Source organism: Salvelinus namaycush, chromosome 19 (genome assembly GCF_016432855.1).
Source record: "Salvelinus namaycush isolate Seneca chromosome 19, SaNama_1.0, whole genome shotgun sequence".
In the NCBI taxonomy this organism is placed as follows: domain Eukaryota; kingdom Metazoa; phylum Chordata; class Actinopteri; order Salmoniformes; family Salmonidae; genus Salvelinus; species Salvelinus namaycush.
In genome coordinates this window covers 51,062,849-51,073,261 of record NC_052325.1, presented here as the reverse complement: position 1 = coordinate 51,073,261, position 10,413 = coordinate 51,062,849, and positions in this window count along the sequence as shown.

Here is a 10,413-nt window from a genome sequence, read left to right as displayed (position 1 = left end):
TGTGACTTGATAGCGTATATTATGCAACTATTTAACGTTGCACTGTATGCACCGTTCCGCAAATGCACCTTCGGAATCACGGTGTGGCTATGACCCAAAAGAAACAAGCAGACCACAACCTCAAAATTACTGTTGATAATCTGAATAATCCCTCAAAATTTGGGCAAGTAGTGAAAGGTTTAGAGTGCAAAAAAATGCCCAGCTCCCTAAACAACTGCTGGTTGACACAGGTGGCAACTGCGAGAACCTCTATTCTGAACTCTTTTAATCAACATTTTCTTGATACAGGCGGATTATTTGATAGGGTTAAAGGTCAACATGAGCCCCCTTTTGTGGAAATCAGCATTTGTCCTACATCTTTTGAAAGGATGTAGGATAACTATCGGCCAAAGTTGTCTATTCTGGCAAAGGTATTGGAGTCCCTAGTCAATAAACAGTTTAAGGCCTACCTGCAGGAAAACAATATTTTGAGTGGTATGCAATCTTGTTTCAGGTCTGGCTACAGCACTGTCACAGCAACTTTGAAGGTTTTAAATTATGTTCACTGTGCCCTGGATATGAAGCCGCATTGTGTATTTGTATTCATAGACTTGTCAAAGACGTTTAACACTGTGGACCACACTGTCTTGGTGCAGAGATTGAAGTGTGTTGGGATTACTGGTCGTGCTCTGGAGTGGTTTGTGAACTACCTGTCAAATCGAACCCAATATGTTAAGGCAGATGGTTGTAAGTTATACACAGTACAGTTGGGCTCGGGCTCGGGTGTGCCAGAAATGTAGGTCCTCTGTTGTTTTAGTATCTAGATCAACAACATTGGGTGACATATTGAGACAGATGATGTACATTTTTATATGGATGACACTGTTCTTTATTCAAGTGGCAGCAGTTCAACTTTGGCTTTTGAAAAAGCTCTAACAGCTTTTAACATCATTCAACAGAATCTGTACAATTTTAAGCTTGTTCTGAATTCTGTTAAAACAAAAATGCATGGTATTTTCCAATACTAAACACTCTGAAAACCATGTAATTACTACCTACGAAGGACATTCTATACAGCAAGTCAAAACGTACAAATATCTGGGAGTTTGGGCTGATGAGAAGTTGAGCCCCACCACCCATGTAGAGAACCCTGTCAGGAAACTAGAGCTGCGTAAAAGATTACTCTCAAACCCTCTCTCTGGTCCTGGGACAAGAGACAAACTTTGGGATTCTCTAGCTGCTGAAGTAGGCCAGGTTGCTAGGGTTGCCTTATCTAACTCTCCTGAACAAGTCAGCTGACTGGGGTCAGCCAATTAGGGGCCCACCTGGGGTAGGAGAACCCCGAACACTATCTCTGAGCTTCTCAGTCTCGCTCTGCAGCTTCAGGAGTGAGCAGCTGGTTTCTAACCTCCTGGCTGCATCAACAGAGAGGGCCTCACCTGTAGACCTCTCACCCATGGACACTTTCCTTCACTCTGGTCTTTCCCCAACATAATCGTAGTGTTAGTGCGTGAACACCATGTAAGTGGACTTTGGTGGGCCTTGGCAGTACAGCCAGCCTTGGCAGTACATACAGCCTTGGCAGTACATACAGCCTTGGCAGTACATACAGCCTTGGCCCATTGCTAACATAGGCCTTAAGATTGCCGTCATGTATTGTATATTCTAAAATGGCGGCCCCAGTTACATAGCATAGTCATTTAGCATGCTAGCTGCTATTGTATCTGGTTACATTGTGTGCTAGCTCTTTAGCCACTGTACATTACACTGCTAGCCATTACTGTTAGCCTAGCTAATGCTAGCTTCCCTGTATATACAGTACTGTATATGATGGTTAGGTCATTAATAGTTAATATTGCCTGCTACATGAATTTCTTTTAACTAGGGAAATTGTATCACTTCTCTTGCGTTCCGTGCAAGCAGTCAGGGTATATGCAGCAGTTTGGGCCGCCTGGCTCGTTGCGAACTGTGTGAAGACCATTTACTCCTAACAAAGACCGTAATTATTTTGCCAGAATTGTACATAATTATGACATAACATTGAAGGTTGTACAATGTAAGAGCAATATTTAGACTTAGGGATGCCACCCGTTAGATAAAATACGGAACGGTTCCATATTTCACTGAAAGAATAAACGTTTTGTTTTCGAAATGATAGTTTCTGGATTTGACCATGTTAATGACCTAAGGCTCGTATTTCTGTGTGTTATTATGTTATAATTAAGTCTATGATTTGATATTTGTTAGAGCAGTCTGACTGAGCGGTGGTCGGCAGCAGCAGGCTCGTAAGCATTCATTAAAACAGCACTTTCGTGCGTTAGCCAGCAGCTCTTCGCTGTGCTTCAAGCATTGAGCTGTTTATGACTTCAAGCCTATCAACTCCCGAGATTAGGCTGGTGTAACCGATGTGAAATGGCTAGCTAGTTAGCGGGGGGCGCGCTAATAGTGTTTCAATCGGGGACGTCACTCGCTCTGAGACCTTGAAGTAGTTGTTCCCCTTGCTCTGCAAGGCTTTTGAGGGGCGATGGGTAACAATGCTTCCAGGGTGGCTGTTGTCGATGTGTTCCTGGTTCGAGCCCAGGTAGGGGCGAGGAGAGGGACGGAAGCTACACTGTTACACTGGCAATACTAAAGTGTCTATAAGAACATCCAATAGTCAAAGGTATATGAAATACAAATGGTATAGAGATAAATAGTCCTATAATTCCTATAATAACTACAACCTAAAACTTCTTACCTGGGAATATTGAAGACTCATGTTAAAAGGAACCACCAGCTTTCACATGTTCTCATGTTCTGAGCAAGGAACTTAAACGTTAGCTTTTTAACATGGCACTTATTGCACTTTTACTTTCTTCTCCAACACTTTGTTTTTGCATTATTTAAACCAAATTGAACATGTTTCATTATTTATTTAAGGCTAAATTGATTGTATTGATGTATTATATTAAGTTAAAATAAGTGTTAATTCAATATTGTTGTAATTGTCATTATCACAAATAAATAAATAAATACAAAAATTGGCCGATTAATCGGTATCGGCTTTTTTTTGGTTCTTCAATAATCGGTATCGGCGTTCAAAAATCATAATCGGTCGACCTCTAGTCCAAGCACACCAAGACCGTCGTGAAGAGGGCACAACAAAACCTATTCCCCCTCAGGAGACTGAACAGATTTGGCATGGGTCCTCAGATCCTCAAAAGATTTTACAGCTGCACCATCGAGAGCATCCTGATGGGTTGCATCACTGCATGGTATGACAACTGCTCGGCCTCCGACTGCAAGGCACTACAGAGGTTAGTGCGTATGGCCCAGTACATCACCGGATCCAAGCTTCCTGCAATCCAGGACCTCAATACCAGGCGATGTCAGAGGAAGGCCCTAAAAATCGTCAAAGACTCCAGCCACCCTAGTCATAGACTGTTCTCACTGCTACCGCACACAAGTGTTACTGGAGCGCCAAGTCTAGGTCCAAGATGCTTCTAAACAACTTCTACCACTAGCCATAAGACTCCTGAACAGGTAATCAAATGGCTACCCAGACTATTTGCACCCCCCCCCTCCACGCTACTGCTACTCTCTGTTACTATTTATGCATAGCCACTTTAACAACCCTACCTGCATGTACATAATTATCTCAAATAGCTCGTCACTGGTGCCCCCGCACATTGACTCTGTACCGGTACCCCCTGTATATAGTCCGCGCTATTGTTATTTACTGCTGCTCTTTAATTTGTTTTTGTTATCTCTTACTTTTTTTTACTTAATTTTTGGGGGGTATTTTCGTAAACCTGCATCGTTGGTTGAGGGCTTATAAGTAAGCATTTCACTGTAAGGTCACCTGTCACCTGTAAGGTCACCTGTTGTATTCGGCCCATGTGACAAAGTAAATTTGATTTAATTTGATTTGAGCTAAGGAGTCCCGAAAATTTTAACCGAGCATGGAAAAAAGTCCTTTCATTACTCAGCCCCCTGGTCTTGGAATTTCCTGCAAGCCAACCTAAAACTTCAGGACCTGGTGTCCCTGGAGTAGTTCAAAGGACAAATAGATGAACAGGTTGTTGAGATGTAGTTGTTTCTAGTTGTTACTAGTTTGTGTTGCCTTATGTAAGGAAGCATTACGTTTTACTTTACACACACACCACACACATGCCTGAACGCGCACACACATCCACAGTTTTTTGCTGCTGGAATTTGTGCTGTTGCCAGTGTCTTCTGTCTGTGTAGTCCGTTTTGTCTTACAGGTTTTTTTATTTTTTTATACCAGCCTCCATCTCCACAGGAGGCCTTTTGCCTCTTGCCAGGCCATCATTGTAAATAGGAATATGTTCTTAATTGATTATCCTGGTTAAATAAAGGTTTTAAAAATGTATGATTGGTTGAGTAGTGGTTGACATTGTATATTCCGTTCCACAGAACTTCAAACCTAATGTTGCAGTGATAATTAATGGCTGGATTATTTTCTGTTTGTTTTTGCTGTTCTCCAAATAGCAATTTAGAGTTTTTAAATTGTGTAGAAATGCAAAAAAATCCTTGGACATCCCACTTTACCATACCCCTAGGTTTAGCTGAACTGACGCCACTGGTTTTATCCCAATCTTAATCGTTTTCTTGACTTGAGAGAAGTTCTTTGACGAATTGTCACAGCAATCCACCATTTGTCCTAGTTCAGTATGCAGCAAATTGCTCATGTTGGCATCCAATTGGCTTGCATTGATTCACTATGCTTGTCTAAAAACATCCTAAAATAGCTCACATGTAATTCAATCCAATTTATTTCACGACAATATCACTCCAGAAGATCCGGGTTCGACTTATAGAATGAAGGATATTGGAAAAGAAAAGCTTTTTTATGCGATCATGTCAATTGGCTGAACTTTTGACCTACAGTAAGAATGCAACATTTAATTTACGCCTGGGTCATAGGAGGACAGGTTCCATTTCCAGACTGCTCTCACCACCTCAAGGAGAACATCCCTGCCAGTATTGCCCTTGGCTCGCTTTTACTAAGGTCAAGCCTGGGCCTGTAGCTAAGTGTTCAATTGAATTCAACGTCATTATTATCCTGAACCCTCATGAAAGGCCCAATGATTAGTGTGGTAGTTAATTTATGAAGGACCTCTGAGACAAGGCACCAGGACCTGAGAAGACGACATCTTCTGTAGATATTGTGTGTTTTTCAAAATGAATTACAGAGGCCAGAAATTCTCCAGTGCTTGTGTAGACTCCACTATATCATGTTTTAGTTTTATCTGCTTGATCACTCTCTGCTGTATTCTGGATTTACTTTGGGGAGAGTTTTTTTCTCTTCCTCTAGGCCTTTTATTTAATGTAGTGTCTTAATCACTTCAAGCCATCAACTCCAATACACGGTTTTCAAAAGTGGGGCTATACAATTACTTTTGGCTCTGGGAGAAATGAAAAGAATGCTTACACAACATTCATTTTTCTTTCAGGGGAGCATATTTGACTGGAAATGAACTCTCTCGGCTGTGGAAAAATGCCTCCTATCAAATGATCCGTTATTGCTGGCCAAGAAAGTTTGAAATGGCATTTCTTAAAGGGCGACTGCACTTCCTGATTTGGCCTTGTTTTTCATGAAAGCTCATTAAGAAATGCTAGCAGCCATGACAAAAAGCAAACTAGAGTTGTCTTGGGGGTGCGGTTGGATGTGGGTGTTTCTCGAGTGTGTCTTTGCCATTCAACCACAACAAACAAGAGCAGTAGTGAGTACAGCGAGGTAAGCTAAGCTAAGGAGAGAACAACATTTTGAAGTTGAGGACTTCTCCCCTCCTGACTCACCATCTCAAGATAGTCAGCTAATCCAGTTCTATGTGTAGGCTAAAGGCGTGCTGACCTTGTGTTTAGCCAAGCCAACAGCAGCTAGCTACAAGGTGCTACATAGAACCTAAAAGGGTTCTTCAGTTGTCGCCCTTTGAGGAACACTTTTTTCTTCCAGGTAGAACCCTTTTGGGTCTGTGTAGCACAGCTTGGTGATATCTGCTACCCTAAATAGCTGATATTTCTCTGTCAAATCAGTTATGGCAAGATAGCAAGAGCCTGTGTCTGGAATGTGTTTCATAAGACACTCATTTCTACAACACCTTGCTACAAAAGTAGCTTGCAACGTAGCTTCAACGTTTCATCACATCATGTAAATACATGTTACCGTGGAGACGGTATCAACTGCATGGTTGAATACCCAGTCTTGAAGTCAGCTCAGCTGTCCTACAACACAATATTCTGTAACTAGCTAGTTTTGACTCTCCTTATGTCTGCTGTTAGATCAAATCCCAGAAATACTAATATCCCTACAACAGGTGTAGGCTACATCTGGACATAGAACTAACATTTCCCAGCTTGAGTATAGATACATGTATCAACTAAAAATCGAAATATCATATATGCTTATAAATACAGTACGCACTCATCTACCTAGCAAATACAAATAGAGTAGAGTAGAGAGTACAACTTCAGCTGTCTAACCAGAACTAGAATGGCATTCCATTTGTCCAAATCTAAGGATTTGGCTGTCTAACCACACACTGACATGCACAGCTCTCTGGGTGAGGTTACAGTGGGTGATGAAGTCCATTCCATCTATGTAATGTATTACAGATTATGGACAGGTGCAGTTAGGTGGCAGGACAGGTGCACGACACTCAATCCTGGAAATGGCAGGGTTTGCCTCATCCCATGGGTCCAGCAGCCAGAGCTCAATAACTACAGGCAGATGAGAGATGTAGGAGGATAGCACTCTTCTCATATCACAGTATAATGTGAAGTATGGTTTATTCCACATTGAACTGTTACATTTGAAAGTTATCATAACACTTTGTTTTTCGAATATCTACATATGTTCAGCAATTGCACTTATTACTCTGTAGGCTACTGACCGATGCAAAGCTTCCTCCTGGAGGAAGCTTTGAATTAGTCAGTAGCCTACAGAGTAATAAGTGCAATTGCTGAACATATGTAGATATTCGAAAAACAAAGTGTTATGATAACTTTCAAATGTAACAGTTCAATGTGGAATAAACCATACTTCACATTATACTGTGGAAGCAGTGTTATGCTAATATAACACACAAATACAAACCTCCCAGACGAGCTTAATGCCTTCTATGCTCGCTTCGAGGAAAACAACACCAAGCCAGGCATGAGAGCCCCTGCTGTCATGGACAACTGCGTGATCTGATGTAAAACTTTTAAACAGGTTAACACTTGCAATGCCGATGGGCCAGACTGAATACCAGGGTACATTCTCAGAGCATACGCTGGCAATTGTCTTTACAGACATTTTCAACATCTTGTTGTCCCAGTCTGTAATCCCAACATGTTTCAAGCAGACCACCTGATCCTAAGAACTCAAAGGTAACCTGCCTAAACAACTGTCATCTCGTAGCACTCACATCTGTAACCATGAAATGTTTTGAAAGGCTAGTCACGGCACATAACAACACAGACACCCTGGACCCACTCCTATTTGCATACCAGCCCAACAGATCCACAGATGACACAATCTCTATTGCACTCCACACTGCTCTTTCCCACGAGGACAAAAGGAATACCTATGTGAGAATGCTGTTCATTGACTACACATTTACATTACATTTACATTTAGCAGACGCTCTTATACAGAGCGACTTACAAATTGGAAAGTTCATACATATTCATCCTGGTCCCCCCGTGGGAATTGAACCCTGGTCCCCCCGTGGGAATTGAACCCACAACCCTGGCGTTGCAAGCGCCATGCTCTACCAACTGAGCCACACGGGACCACCTCAGCGTTCAACACTAAAGTCCCCTCCAAGCTCATCACCGAGCTCAGGACCCTGGGACTGAACACCCCCCCTGCAACTGGATCCTGGACTTCCTGACGGGCTGCTCCCAGGTGGTGAGGGTAAGAAACAACACAACCGCCAAGATGAAAAGACTTGGCATGGTTCCTCAGATCACAAGGCACTACAGAGGGTGGTGCGGAGGGCCCAGTCATCCAAGACCTCTATAACAGGCAGTGTCAGAGGATGGCCTTGAAAACTGTCAAAGACCCCAACCGCCCAAGCTATAGACTGTTCACTTTGCTACTGCATGGCAAGCAGTACCGGAGCGCCATGTCTGAGACCAAAAGGCCCCTGAACAGCTTCTACCCCCAAGCCATAAGACTGATGAACAGTTAATTAAATGTCTACCTGGACTATTGCATTAGCCTTTTTTGCACTGACTCTCTTACATTAACCCGATAAACACTCACTGGACTCTACCCACACATACAGTTGAAGTCGGAAATTACATACACTTTAGCCAAATACATTTAAACTCAGTTTTTCACAATTCCTGAAATTTAATCAGAGTAAAAATTCCCTATTTTAGGTCAGTTAGGATCACCACTTTATTTTAAGAATGTAAAATGTCAGAATAATAGTAGAGTGATTTCGTTCAGCTTTTATTTCTTTCAACACATTCCCAGTGGGTCAAAAGTTGACATACACTCAATTAGTATTTGGTAGCATTGCCTTTAAATTGTTTAACTTGGGGAAAACGTTTTGGGTAGCCTTCCACAAGCTTCCCATCATAATGTGGGTGAATTTCGGCTCATTTTTCCTGACAGAGCTGGTGTAACTGAGTCAGGTTTGTAGGCCTCCTTGCTTGTACATGCTTTTTTCAGTTCTGCCCACAAATGTTCTATAGGATTGAGGTCAGGGCTTTGTGATGGCCACTCCAATACCTTGACTTTGTTGTCCTTAAGCCATTTTGCCACAACTTTGGAAGTATGCTTGGGGTCATTGTCCATTTGGAAGACCCACTTGCGACCAAGCTTTTACTTACTGACTGATGTCTTGAGCTGTTGCTTCAATATATCCACATAATTTCTCCTCATGATGCCATCTATTTTGTGAAGTGCACCAGTCCCTCCTGCAGCAAAGCACCCCCACAACATGATGCTGCCATCCCCGTGCTTCACAGTTGGGATGGTGTTCTTCTTCCCAATTTTTCCTCCAAACATAACAATGATCATTATTGCCAAACTGTTCTATTTTTGTTTCATCAGACCAAAAAGTACGATCTTTGTCCACATGTGGAGTTGCAAACCGTAGTCTGTCTTTTTTATGGCGGTTTTGGAGCAGTTGATTTGCACTTTTTGCACCAAAGTACGTTCATCTCTAGGAGACAGAACGCGTCTCCTTCCTGAGCAGTATGAGCGGCTGCGTGTTCCCATGGTGTTTATGAAACAACAGTCTGGTTCATCCTTGAGACCTCCACAAGTCTGGTTCATCCTTGGGAGCAATTTCCAAACGCCTGAAGGTACCACGTTCATCATCTGTACAAACAATACAGACACTAGTTCGATTCCAGGCTGTATCACAACCCGGCCGTGATTGGGAGTCCCATAGGGAAGCGCACAAATGGCCCAGCGTCATCTGGGTTAGGGTTTGGCCGTCATTGTAACTAAGAATTTGTTCTTAACTGACTTTCCTAGTTAAAATAAAAATTTCACTTTCTTGTGAAAATCTCTCATTCACATGTGTAATTGCAAGTTAAAATGTGAAAGCCATTCACATGTGAAAATCTAATTTGCAGTTTCACATGTAAGAAACATTCATAAGTGAAAATCAAACTTATTTATTTATTTTATTTTTGTAATCTTTATCCCCTTTTTCTCCCCAATTTCGTGATTACGATCTTGTCTCATCACTGCAACTTCCCAACGGGCTTGGGAGAGGCGAAAGTCGAGTCATGCGACCTACAACACATGACCCGCCAAACCACGCTTCTTAACACCCTCTCGCTTAACCGGGAAGCCAGCTGCACGTGTAGGAGGAAACACTGTTCAACTGATGACCGAAGTCAGCCTGTAGGCGCCCGGCCCGCCACAAGGAGTCGCTAGAGTGTGATGAGCCAAGTAAAAAAAAGTATATTCATTCAAGTGTGGTAAAATAATTATTTCTTATTTCTGAGCCATATATTCCGAGTGTTACTGCTGCAGGCGCACATTTATTTTCTTCATATGTTGGCCAGTGACCGTTGGAAGAAGCCCAGTGACAAGAACAGACAAATAAGCGCTCCATGTCTCCTTATTTATCCTTTTTAACATGTTATAATTAGCGCCGTCAAAATTAATCAGTTAACTCAACTTAACTTTGTCATTTTAGTGCAATTTTTTTTAATGTAAATCGCATTGTCTGAAAGTGTTCAAAATACACTGAAAACACAAAATACATCATCTATACATCTAAAAACAACAACGCGATGTCGAAACAAGTTGACTTTTAGGTTAAAGAAAGTGTACTTATCAATTTACCTGATTTTGCTAACTGTTACTTTGGACAAAATCAAAACAGCAATATTATTGTCATGGGACTGTTTTTATTTGCTAATTTGAATGTTGTAAAAATTCTGTGCAACTTCCAGCGCGCAATTACTGTGAACACT